Source organism: Geotrypetes seraphini, chromosome 7 (assembly GCF_902459505.1).
Source record: "Geotrypetes seraphini chromosome 7, aGeoSer1.1, whole genome shotgun sequence".
NCBI lineage: Eukaryota > Metazoa > Chordata > Amphibia > Gymnophiona > Dermophiidae > Geotrypetes > Geotrypetes seraphini.
Genome location: NC_047090.1, coordinates 192102097 through 192115093, shown reverse-complemented (window position 1 = coordinate 192115093; position 12997 = coordinate 192102097). Strand labels below are relative to the sequence as shown.

General features: G+C 46.1%; 1 protein-coding gene across 4 annotated transcripts in view; it reads left to right on the top strand.

Annotated features, from left to right (window-relative positions):
* Positions 1–12997, top strand: part of TTLL5 (tubulin tyrosine ligase like 5) — a 602590-nt gene that overhangs the window by 407092 nt on the left and 182501 nt on the right. The gene's annotated exons all lie outside the window — the stretch shown is intronic.

Sequence of the window (12997 nt, the reverse complement as noted above, 5' to 3'; positions counted from 1 at the left end):
TAGGGAAAGGTTGCTTAACCAGCAGTCTGACACGATGATATCAGGATGAGATACCAATGTGGGATCTAAAACAAGAGAGCCCAACCACCTGAACTTGAAGAGATGCCACCTTGAGGCCTTTATCCAGGCCAACCTGAAGAAAGGTGAGAATTGGTAAGATCGGAGCTGAATAACAGTTCACCTGGTCCTGGGCGTACCGATTTTGGAAAGCCTTCCACACCTTAGCTTATGCAGAAACTGTGGACCACTTCTTAAGATTTGAGAATAATATCAATAACTATAGCAGAATATCCTTTCTGCTCTAAGGCTGCGTACTCAAGAGACATGTCACAAGATCAAAATGCTTTAGGAGGTCCAGATGGGTACTCAGCCAAAGACTGCAACCCCTGTGCAGATGCATCAGATCTGCGTACCATGGTCTGTGAGGCCAATCTGGAGCCAACAGAATGACGTGGCCTGAATGAACCACAATCTGCCGAATGACCTGGCCGATTATCGGCCAAGGAGGAAAGACTTACAGGAGAATCTCCTGAGGCCACAGCTGCACCAGAGCGTCAAGCCCCTTGCTTCCGGGCTCGGATCTTCGTGTGAAGAAGCGATCCGCTTTCTTTTTTTCTTTCTATGGCTATGAGGTTAAAGTGGGGCCAACCTCTATGGCTTGGAACACCACTGCAGACAGGGCCCAATCTCACTGATCCAGAGTCTGTCTGCTGAGGAAGTCTGCTTGAACGTTGTCGACCCCCACCACATATGCTGCTGTCAGTGCCATGAGGTTCCACCCAAAGGAAAAGAAGGCAGGCTTCTTGGTCCCTCCCTGGTGATTGATGTAGGCTACTACTGTCGCATTGTTAAAGACTCTTGACTGCTTGGCCTTCCAGAGTGTTCTGCAGTCTCATTAGAGCAAGCCGAATGGCTCTGAGCTACAACCGATTGATTGACAATGATTGCAGTGGGCACCCCAGCCCCGAAGGCTGGCATCTGTCATAACCATGATCCAGGAGGCAATTCACAGCAGTATGCCCTTGCAGAACGACTGAGGAAGAAGCCACCAGTCCATGCTGGCCCAAGATTCCAGAGTCCAAGGAAGATAGGCCTTTAAGGCATCTCTGTGTGGAGCCCAGCGAGAGAGTAATGCATGTGCGCCTTCGCCCAAGGAACCACATCCAACGTGGCAATCATGGACCTCAGGACTTGAAGATAGTCAATGCTGAAGGAGCCGACTGCTCTAGGGAAGGGAAGAAATCTAAGGCACACAGTTTCTGTCTGCGGGCTTCTGGTAGATAGATGCAGCCCGCAGCTGTGTCAAAGAGGATTCCCAAATATTCCAGTAACTGCATGTGCATCAGATTGCTCTTTCTGTAGCCCCCCAGCCCAGGTTTTCCAGCATCTAGAGCACCTGCTCCACCGTGCGCCATCCCTCAGACAATGAGGGAGCTCTGATCAGCCAGTCGTCTAAGTAAGGGTGAACCTGGAGACCCATTTCCCGCCACGACCACAATCACCTTGGTGAAGGTCTGGGGGACTTTGCCAGTCCAAAAAGCAGAGCTGAGAATGGTAATGTTGTTCCACAACATGAAACCACAAGAATTTGTGGTGGGCTGGTGAAATTGGAATGTGTAAGTATGCCTCCATGAGATCCAGAGAGGCCTCTGCTGCAATGACTGAGTGCACGGTCTCCATGCTGAAGATCCAGAATAGGCGTCCAATCTTTGGAGCCTTTGGCACGATAAAGTATATAGAGTATCTGCCTGAGCCTGAGTGTTCAGTTGGTACCTGCTCTATATAACTTGAATATTCAGCAAGCGCAGAATGGTGGTTTGAACCTTAAGCACTTTGTCCGGGCGAACTGTGGGAGAGTTTACAAACCAATCCGCCACAGGCTGGGCAAATTCCAGTTTATAGCCCAACCGAATAATGTCCAAGACCCACTGGTCGAAGGAAATGTGAATCCAGGCGGGAAGAAATGCTGAGAGCCTGCCTCCTATTGTGGGATCTCTTAAAGAGAGGAAGAGATAATTGTTACTGTGGATGGCCAGACTTGATGGGTCATTTGGCCTTTATCTGCCATCATGTTTCTATGCATGTGGGATCTCTTAGAGCAGGGGTAGGGAACTCCGGTCCTCGAAAGCCGTAATCCAGTCGGGTTTTCAGGATTTCCCCCATGAATATGCATTGAAAGCAGTGCATGCAAATAGATCTCATGCATATTCATGGGGGAAATCCTGAAAACCTGACTGGATTATGGCTTTCGAGGACCGGAGTTCCCTACCCCTGTCTTAGAGAGAGGACGAGATAAGGTTACAGTGGATGGGCAGACTGGATAGACCATTTGGCCTTTATCTGCCATCATGTTTCTATGTTTCTATCTGTACAGCCAGAGGAGGAATAATAAAAACTCCCCACCCAAGAGCACTTAAGTTTTTGGTGTTCCTCAACAGAGAATCTAGTTTCTTGCAAGCAGGCTATAGTTACCTGATGTCTCTGCAAGGCCTGTAAGATCTTACTATGTTTTATTTACTACGATCCCACCTACACTCCAGGACACTATGGGGTTAGTACTGGCAGACATAAAAGGGGACAAAGAAATGATGACCTGTAGGGAGTTCGTCCAGCTTCCACTCCCCTATTCTCAGTACGTAAAACCACGGTAAGAATAAATTGAAGCAATAAGGAAAAGCAGACAAATAAGATAGTAACAAGCTAGTCACACAAAAGCGACACACATATCTCATCAAGTCTAAACACACTTTCAACAATCTGTATATTTTTAAGATTGCAGGATATATAAGAAAACAAATAGAATCTGATGATCAGCAAGAGAAGCACAAATTGGGTGGTATTTCCGCCATTTTTCCAACAAAGCATATGAATAGTCCTGAAAGATCCGTATCTGATGGCCATCATATTTCAGCATATCCTGTTTCGAGCAATAACTGTGCAGTATTTCTATCTTATGCAAATAGTTGTGCACTTTAAATAGTTGTGCCCAATCTGTGCACCCATGGAAGACACACTGGACTCATCCCCGCTGGCAACGGAAGCTCTTTCTGTAGCCACTGCTCCAAGAGGAGATCCAAGTTGTTCCAAGAGGCTGTCGGGGAAGCCTACAAAATGGAGATTCCCTCTCCTGGAGTGATTCCCTAAGTCCTCCAGCTTGGCCATGTGCTCTGTCAACCAGGTCTCTAGGGTGGTGAATGCGGGGGGCCCCACAGTGGATGAATATACCAGTGCTGATACTCGGCCTTCCAATTCCCCCGTGCATCATGTAGTGTCTGCTAACAAGGTCTCCAAATGCCCAAGCTGACCCAAAAGCTTAGTCAATTGTGGTTCCAGGGTGCAGGACAGCGCCACAGTCAGTTGCGCCAGCTAGTTATCTGTAAACTCCGAGACTGGTGCTGGGGAAGGATCTACCATCTTGTCGGGGCCTGCCTCCTTCAATTTTTTAGCTATTTTTCCAGACATCCGCTCACCCGATTTAAATAAGAATTTGTCCATACGAAAAGTGCTGTGAGTGAGGGACAATCCAAGTCCAAAGAGAAAATTAGAGCCAGGTAAAAGAGGATTTTGTGACGGGCCCAGGAGCAACACGAGGACACGTCCGTACTCCTCACAGCTTTACGTGATCCTTCAAGAACGTATTAAAGTATCTCAAGGAATCTAAGCATCACTAAGTTATTTACAGGTTCATCAAATTTCAGCAGCAAAATTGATCTTTAATTCTCACCATGCTGAAAGAGTGACTCGTTATCTTACCAAATGTCATTGGGCATTCTTATTGTTTTTCATATCTACCATAGTTTTGAGAGCTTTCCATGGACCTGCATCCTACTTCTATATGTAGACTTCCTCAAGTGGTTCTTTTTTATTTCAATCAGTGAAGCACTGGAACTTGTTACTAATTCACATTTGGACAGAATCTTCCTGCTCTCAGTTTAGGAGATAGTGGAAGATGTTTTTTTATGTCAAAGGACCCGATTTGGATCTCAGCAGAAGTAAAGAGGGCAATAAATGACAAAAAAGTATCCTTCCGGAGATGGAAAAAGGACCCAACGGAGGAAAACCACCAGGCGCACAGGAAATGCCAAAAAGAATGCCACCGAGAGGTTAGAAAAGCAAAAGGGAAATACGAAGAGGGGCTGGCCAGGGAGGCAAAAAACTTCAAGGCATTCTTCAGTTACATAAAGGGGAAACGACCAGCGAGAGAGGAGGTGGGGCCGTTGGACGATGGGGATAGGAAGGGAGTGATTAAGGAGGATAAAGAGGTAGCTGAGAGGTTGAACACGTTCTTCTCGTCGGTTTTCACGAGAGAGGACACATCTAATATACCGGACTCAGAGGAACTCATGAGTGGGGAACAGGCTGAAAAATTGGAACACATAGAGGTAAGTAAGGAGGATGTCCTCAAACAGATAGACAGGTTAAAATGCGGCAAATCACCGGGTCCGGACGGGATCCACCCAAGGGTTCTGAAGGAACTAAGACAGGAAATAGCGGGCACAATCCAGCATGTTTGTAACCTATCCTTGAAAACTGGAGAGGTACCAAAGGACTGGAAATTGGCAAATGTCACACCTATCTTCAAGAAGGGATCGAGGGGTGACCCTGGGAACTACAGGCCGGTGAGCCTGACTTCAATTGTAGGGAAGATGGTGGAAGCTATGATCAAGGACGGCATTTGCGAGCACATTGAAAGAAATGGTCTACTGAGAACAAGCCAGCACGGATTCTGTAAGGGAAGGTCGTGCTTAACGAACCTTCTGTACTTCTTTGAGGGAATAAGCAGTCGGGTGGACAATGGGGAACCCATCGACATCATTTACCTCGATTTTCAAAAGGCTTTCGACAAGGTGCCACAAGAAAGACTGCTTAGGAAGCTGTGGAACCACGGGGTGGGAGGAGATGTGCACAGATGGATCGAGCACTGGTTGTCGGGTAGACTGCAGAGGGTTGGAGTAAAGGGCCAATATTCTGACTGGCGGGGAGTCACAAGCGGTGTGCCACAGGGATCGGTGCTGGGGCCGTTACTCTTCAACATATTTATCAATGACCTGGAAAAAGAGGCAAAGTGCGAGGTCATAAAATTTGCAGATGATACCAAACTGTGCGGCAGAGTTAGGTCCAGGGAGGAGTGTGAGGACCTGCAAAGGGACCTGGAGAAGCTGGAGGACTGGGCAGACAAATGGCAAATGCGCTTCAATGTGGAAAAATGCAAGGTCATGCATATAGGGAAAAAGAACCCGTTGTTCAACTACAAAATGGGGGGGGGGCATTGTTGGGAGACAGCAGACTTGAGAGAGACTTGGGTGTGCTGGTGGATGCATCACTGAAGCCATCTGCACAGTGCGCAGCAGCCTCGAAAAAAGCCAACAGGATGCTGGGCATCATAAAGAGGGGCATCACAACCAGGACGCGGGAAGTCATCATGCCATTGTATCGAGCGATGGTGCGTCCGCATCTGGAATACTGCGTGCAGTATTGGTCGCCATACCTCAAGAAGGACATGGCGGCAGTGTTCCCTCTAAGCGGGCGGGTGTTGTGAGCAAACTTTTTTCACCGTGAGCCAAAAATATCGGGCGCCAGCAAGTTATGAGCCAACTCGCCCGATTCTCCTCTCGCCGCCCTGCCATCTGCCGTACGCCTCTTCCGATTGTGCGCTGTGACGAGAAACGTGTGCGCTGCGATGTAATATTTTGTGCGCCAGCGCAGCTTAGCGGGAACACTGGTTCAAATGGTTTTATTTATTTCCCCAAATTTATTTTTGTTATACGCATTGAAAATATTTGATATTGCGTTTAAATCAAAATCTCAATAAACTTGAAACGAGTGCCCGTGAGATTGTGGGAGGGTTAAATACTCAAAACTTAGAAGTTTTTGCTACGCCAGCTTTCTGGTATCTTTACATACAGTGGCGTACCTAGCATATGTAACATCCGGGGCCCATCATTTTTTGGCACCCCCCCATCTGTAAGAAAAACATGATTTTTAGTAACAAACCACACGTCACACATGAGTACCTAGGAAAAGGCAGCATCTTACATATTGCAGTGAGCAGTACATCAATACACCCATTGTAAAACTAAACAAGCCAGACCAGCACAGATCAATCCTACACCGTCAATCCTAACAGAAAACACACAGAACACAGAAAACACCTTCGCCTAGTAAGGAATATGTAATCACAAACTAACCCCTCCCTCTTTTACAAAACTGTAGTGTGGATTTTAGCTACGGAGGTAACAGCTCTGATGCTCATAAAATTCTGAGCATCAGAGCTGCTACCACCAAGGCTGGTGCTAAAAACGCTTCACAGTTTTGTAAAAGGGGGGATAAAATAAAAATACATAGACAAAGGTTAAATTGAACCAGCAAGAAGCTGGACTCTGCATACAATGCTTCACAGAAACAGTGACACATGTCTCCTAAAGCAATAAATAAATAGAAATTTTTTTCTACCTTTGTCTTCTGTGGTTTCTCCTTTCCTCATCTTCTTGTAACTCTCTTCCTTCCATCCACTGTCTGCCGTCTCTCTTCCCCTATATGGCATCTTCTCTCCTTCTATGCCCCTTCCAGAAACTGTATGCCTCCCCCTTCCATCTCTCCTTTCACCCCATTGGTCTGGCATCTCTCTCCTCGCCTTCCCTCTCCCACACCTCTCCTCATAGTCTGGTATCTCCCCTTCCCTGATTCTCTGGCATCTCTCTCCTTTCCTTTTCTTCCATCTTTCGCTCCCCCTCCATGCTCTCACATCTCCCCCTTCCTTTTCCCTTAGACTGGCATACCTTCCTCCTACGCTCCAAGCCCTGGCATCTCCTTTAATTCCCTCCCTCATCTTCCTTCTCCCTCCAGCTGGGTACCGCAACACTCTTCCCTGCAGCTCTGCACTTCCCCACAATTGCCATGCTTCGGTTCCTCTTCTTCCTTCCTTCCTCCCCCCCCCCCCCCGCGGGACCCTGCGGCACCATCAACTCTTACTCCCTCTAATGTCGGCCCTGCAGCTCCAGACTTCCTCGCACCTTCTCCCCTCCCCCTTTGGATCGCTATTATTTTAAATGTTATAGCCGCAGAGCTGTATCCATCAGTGGAGATGTCTAACCTCGGCCTGCCCCGGAACTCTTACTGCAGCAGCCGCCCGTCTAGGCAGGAACAGGAAGTCACTGTTGCAGTAAGAGTTCCGGGGCAGGCCGAGGTTAGACATCTCCACTGATGGATACAGCTCTGCGGCTATAACATTTAAAATAATAGCGATCCAAAGGGGGAGGGGAGAAGGTGCGAGGAAGGCTGGAGCTGCAGGGCCGACATTAGAGGGAGTAAGAGTTGATGGTGCCGCAGGGTCCCGCGGGGGGGGGGGGGGGGGGAGGAAGGAAGGAAGAAGAGGAACCGAAGCATGGCAATTGTGGGGAAGTGCAGAGCTGCAGGAGCTGTTATAGCCTCCCCTTACCTTTGCGACGCGTGTGTGCGCTGTGAAGAGAAACTTGTGCGCTGCGATATAATATTTTGTGCGTGAGCGCAGGCCAACGCAGCTTAGCGGGAACACTGCATGGCGGTGCTTGAGAGAGTCCAGAGGAGAGCGACGAAACTGGTAAGAGGGCTGGAACACTGCCCATACGCCGAGAGGTTGGATAAGCTGGGGCTCTTCTCCCTGGAAAAAAGGAGGCTCAGGGGAGATATGATAGAGACCTTCAAGATCATGAGGGGCATAGAGAGGGTGGATAGGGACAGATTCTTCAGACTGAGGGGGACAACAGGTACGAGGGGGCATTCGGAGAAACTGAAGGGAGATAGGTTCAAAACAAATGCAAGGAAGTTTTTCTTCACCCAAAGGGTCGTGGACACTTGGAATGCGCTACCGGAGGAAGTGATCAGGCAGAGTACGGTACAGGGATTCAAACAGGGATTGGACGGATTCCTGAGGGATAAAGGGATCGTGGGATACTGAGAGAAGTATCCAGGAAATAAGTATAGAAACCCGACCAGGTCGTGCATGTGCAAAACCGGAGGGTTAGGACTTCGATGGGAAGATAGGACTTCAATGGGAAACCAGGGTGGCAAGGGGGCCCCTTCTGATGATTCAGACAGGTGACCTGTTTGGGCCGCCGCGGGAGCGGACTGCTGGGCATGATGGACCTATGGTCTGACCCGGCGGAGGCACTGCTTATGTTCTTATGTTATGTTCTTATGTATAAAATGTTTATCTTGATTTGGTTTTTTTTTAGGAGTTAATTATTATTGTAATTTTTCAGGAACTTTCTTTTTTAAGGTGTTAATTTTACTATTGTAATTTCCCTGATTTATTTTTTTGTTATCTGTACTGAACCTATTAGCAACTTCTTATGTTCTTATATTGTATAGAAATGTTTATACAGTAATTCATTCTGGTTCTGTTGCTCTGCTTTTCTCCCAGGGCTTTTTCTTGGCTGCTGGTTGGGGTTATGGCCTAAAGGGAGTCACATTATCCCCCAGGGGTGACAAACCTGGGTGGCCAGGTCCCTCTCCGTTCCTCCTTATACCTCTTGGTACATTTTCCCTGAGGGATTTCTTTTTGTTTCTGAAGGTCCTTTTTGTGTCCTGGTTTCTAGTGCTGTCTAGGAGTATTCAGTAACTAGAATGTGAGCCTTGTCTTTGCACAATGTAACAAAGACAAAAAAAGAGACCAAAATCTGTGGTTTCATTCTGCTCCATGGTACGTGAGGTGTTTTTTTTGTGTGTGTGCGTAGTTTGGTAACACCCAGGCTTTGCCTTGCTTGTGGGCAGTTTTTGGCAGTGTGTTGTCAAACCCCCTCACCTTCTTTCTCATGGATGCATAGGATTACCAGATGGCTGGGGAAACTCAGACATTTCTTTTTACAGGACTGTCTGGGAGCCCAGACAGAGTTTCCAAAACCCACTAGTTTGTCCGGGTTTTGGAAAGCCTCAACCACCCAGCTTCATCGGGAGGACCTCTGAGAAATCGTGGATTACGTCACATGTATTCGCTCATGCTTGGAGACACTCCAGACGCGGCCCAGAGGTTGGAAAACATAAGTTTGCAAGGACGGGGCTGGAGGTGGAACAGGGCAGGGCTGTGGGTGGAACGGGGCAGGGTTATGTGCCCAGGTTTCTCCGGACAAAATTCTGATAACCTTACCTTTTATTATCTATTTATTTCTTTTGAAATGTAAATGTTCCTAAAGCATTCCACACATCCTGATTGTCAGTGTTCAGAGAAAAGCCTAAAGGTCTGACTGAGTTACTCCACGTAACAGACAGTGTTCTGGAAGACTAGGGTTACCATATTTTTCTCCGGGGAACCCCGGACACATGACCCCGCTCTATTCCGCCTCAAGCCTTACCCCAATGCACCCCCAATCCCCACCCCCGCCCCACAAGGCCTTCTCTCTTCTTCCGGACTACTCCAGCCGCACTTGGAGGGCTCGGAGCATTCGCGTGTGTACGATGTCATCCACTCATGCTCAGAGGCCCTCCAGATGTGGCCAGAGCTCATTCGGGCTTTCCAAAACCCTGACAAATGCTGGCTTTTGGAAAGTCCGTCTGAGAGCCCGGACAGTTCTCTAAAAAGAGGACATATCTGGGTTTTCCTGGATGTCTGGTAACCCTAATAAAAGGTAAAGTAGCTCCTTTTAGAATGAGTACTTTATAATCTGACAGTCTCAGAATTAGCACTGGTTTGCTTGTGTATGATTGTGATTAACATCTAAGGGTTTAGTCTTAGAGCCACTGCATGCCTTCTCAAGTGAAATTCAGTGTGTCTTTACGCCTTTGATTTTCAGAGGTGCCTTTGTTTCCAGTTCGCAGACACTTTGTCACAGAACATTTGTTTTGTTTCTCTCATAGTGTGCAAGTAACTTATTTATCTATTTATTGGTGTATTGTTATTAGCTGAGGGGGCTTGATCTGAATTTATATTTTACACTTTACTTCTTATATTTATACATTTGTTTAGGTTGTGGTATTTTAAAATTGACTGCATTCATTCATTCATTCATTTATCTAGCACTGGCACTAGCACTTTATTTTATACACAAGGCAATATCTTGGGAGTTTTTATTAAGACTTACATTAAGTTCATTTCTTAGAAGGACTGCTATATGTGACTTGTTTAACACTTTCTTTTCAGGTGATTTACACAAATCTTGGACCTAATGATGTATGAGGTAGTACTTATTTAGAATTTGTCTGATGCTGGTTCATCCATAAGTTACTACCTGAGCTCAATACCCCTCGATTATTCCTTAAGAGCTCATACTGAGGTCCTCCAAGCTCAAGTTCTAACCACCCTTCCATTTATATTGTCTTCTATAAGTTCACACAGTCCTTCTAAGAATTTACTTAGGTCAGCCAATCTTTGATACTTCTTTATAGTTAGGACTTTTTGGCTACTGTATAGTCCTCCAGGTTAGTTTTGTGTAACAAGATATACATACATAATCTAATAATTCCTAGCATCTTGTCCTCAAAGGGTTAGTTCTATAAATGTATTCCTGCTGGAAATCTATTATAAAAGGAATTTAGGCCTACAGATCAAATGCAGTGAAGGGATCTGATCACCATCAACAATATGGTGTAGGGGGAGGGGCATATTCACTTTAAATTTGTTTTTGAATGCAAGTTATTGTGGCTAATTTCATTATCTTTCAATTGTATTGTTGCCCTTTTGTCAACTTGTGTCTTCACTTCTTCAAGGGAGTAAACAGGCAAATAGACAAGGGCGACCCGGTCGACATTCTATATCTGGATTTTCAGAAGGCGTTTGACAAGGTTCCACATGAACGACTACTTCGGAAAATTGTGAGCCATGGAATCGAGGGTGAAATATGTGGATTAAAAACTGGCTGGAGCATTGGAAACAGAGAGTGGGGGTAAATGGAAATTCTTGGACTGAAAGAGCGTCACCAGTGGGGTGCTGCAGGGCTCGGTGCTTGGACCCGTGCTCTTCAACATCTTTATAAACGATCTGGACATTGGTACGACGAGTGAGGTGATTAAATTTGCGGACGATACGAAGTTATTCAGAGTAGTGAAGACACAGGGGGATTGCGAAGATCTGCAACGTGATATAATCAAGCTTAAGAAATGGGCTTCGACATGGCAAATGAGGTTCAACGTGGATAAGTGTAAAGTGATGCATGTCGATAACAAAAATCTCATGCATGAATACAGGATGTCCGGGGCGGTACTTGGAGAGACCTCCCAGGAAAGGGACTTGGGAGTTCTGATCGACAAGTCGATGAAGCCGTCCACCCAATGTGCGGCGGCAGCAAAAAGGGCAAACAGAATGCTAGGAATGATAAAGAAGGGGATCACGAACAGATCTGAGAAGGTTATCATGCCATGGTGCGCCCTCACCTGGAGTACTGCATCCAGCACTGGTCGCCATACATGAAAAAGGACACAGTACTACTCGAAAGGGTCCAGAGAAGAGCGACTAAAATGGTTAAGAGCTGGAGGAGTTGCCGTATAGTGAGAGATTGGAGAAACTGGGCCTCCTCTCCCTTGAAAAGAGGAGACTGAGAAGGGACATGATCGAAACATTCAAAATACTGAATAGACTTAGCAGATAAAGACAGATTATTCACCCTCTCCAAGGTAGGGAGAACGAGAGGGCACTCCCTAAAGTTGAAAGGGGATAGATTCCGTACAAACGTAAGGAAGTTCTTCTTCACCCAGAGAGTGGTAGAAAACTGGAACGCTCTTCTGGAGTCTGTTATAGGGGAAAACACCCTCCAGGGATTCAAGACAAAGTTGGACAAGTTCCTGCTAAACTGGAACATACGCAGGTGAGGCTGGACTCATTTAGAGCACTGGTCTTTGACCTGGGGGCCGCCGCGTGAGCGGACTGCTGGGCACGATGGATCACTGGTCTGACCCAGCAGCGACAGTTCTTACGTTCTTTATGGCCACCCCAACAAAAAAATTAATTGACTCGTCAATCAACCTTAATGGGAAAAATTTCCCAATTCACCCCACCATAAAAACCCTAGGTTTCATCCTTGACAAACAACTAACACTCGAAGCCCACACCAACATCTTAATCAAAAAATGTTTCAACCTTCTATGGAAACTATGCATACTAAAACCCTACTTTGACTCCACATCATTCAGAATACTAGTACAATCATTAATCCTCAGCTCACTGAATTGCTGCAACATAATCTACCTTGGGTCCCACCAAAAAAAAACCTTAAAAAGACTGAGAATGATCCAAAACGGTGGTACGGTTGATCTTCGGACTTAAAAAATCAGACCACATCACCCCATATTTCATAAAACTCCATTGGTTACCAATTGAGGCTAGAATTATCTTCAAATTCAGGTGCATTTGTTACAAGACACTCTTCGGCACCTCACCCACCTACCTTCTGAGACACTTTGTCCTACAGGACAAACCCCGCTTCTTGTGCAGACCATTACTATTCGCTTTCCCAAATCCCAAGGGATTCCACTTCAAAAGATTCCTCGATAGGACACTATCCTTCCAAGCAGGCATCTGGAACACTACCCTAAATAACCTCCTCACGAATTCCTTGACATACTAATCTTTCAGAAAAGCAAATTCGTTTGAACTTCCTTCCTTCAAAAACCTGACTATCTCTCCTCCATTTTCTCCTCACTTACCTCCCCTCTCGTTTCCCACCCAAACCCATGCTATCAAATCCTGATACTCATGTAGTAGCTACAAACCTGTACTTATAGCTCTACCTGCACCTTGTAATCACTTTGTTCACTGCTATACTGTATACTGTCTTGAACTGAAAAAGTATGATGGGATATAAATAAAGGAAATCTACAAATGCAAAATTAGACCAAAGGAAAACACAAAAAGAAATATCTCAGAGAATAGTACATAGGAGATGGCAAGCATGAGATAGTTATACCACACTAAATCTCAGGGATAGGAGATATCACAACTCTGGGGGCTTTCCTAGCAAAGAACATATCTATGAGCTGTTTTGGGTCAAACAAAAGAAAATATCTACACGAAAACTTTCCCAACTATCAC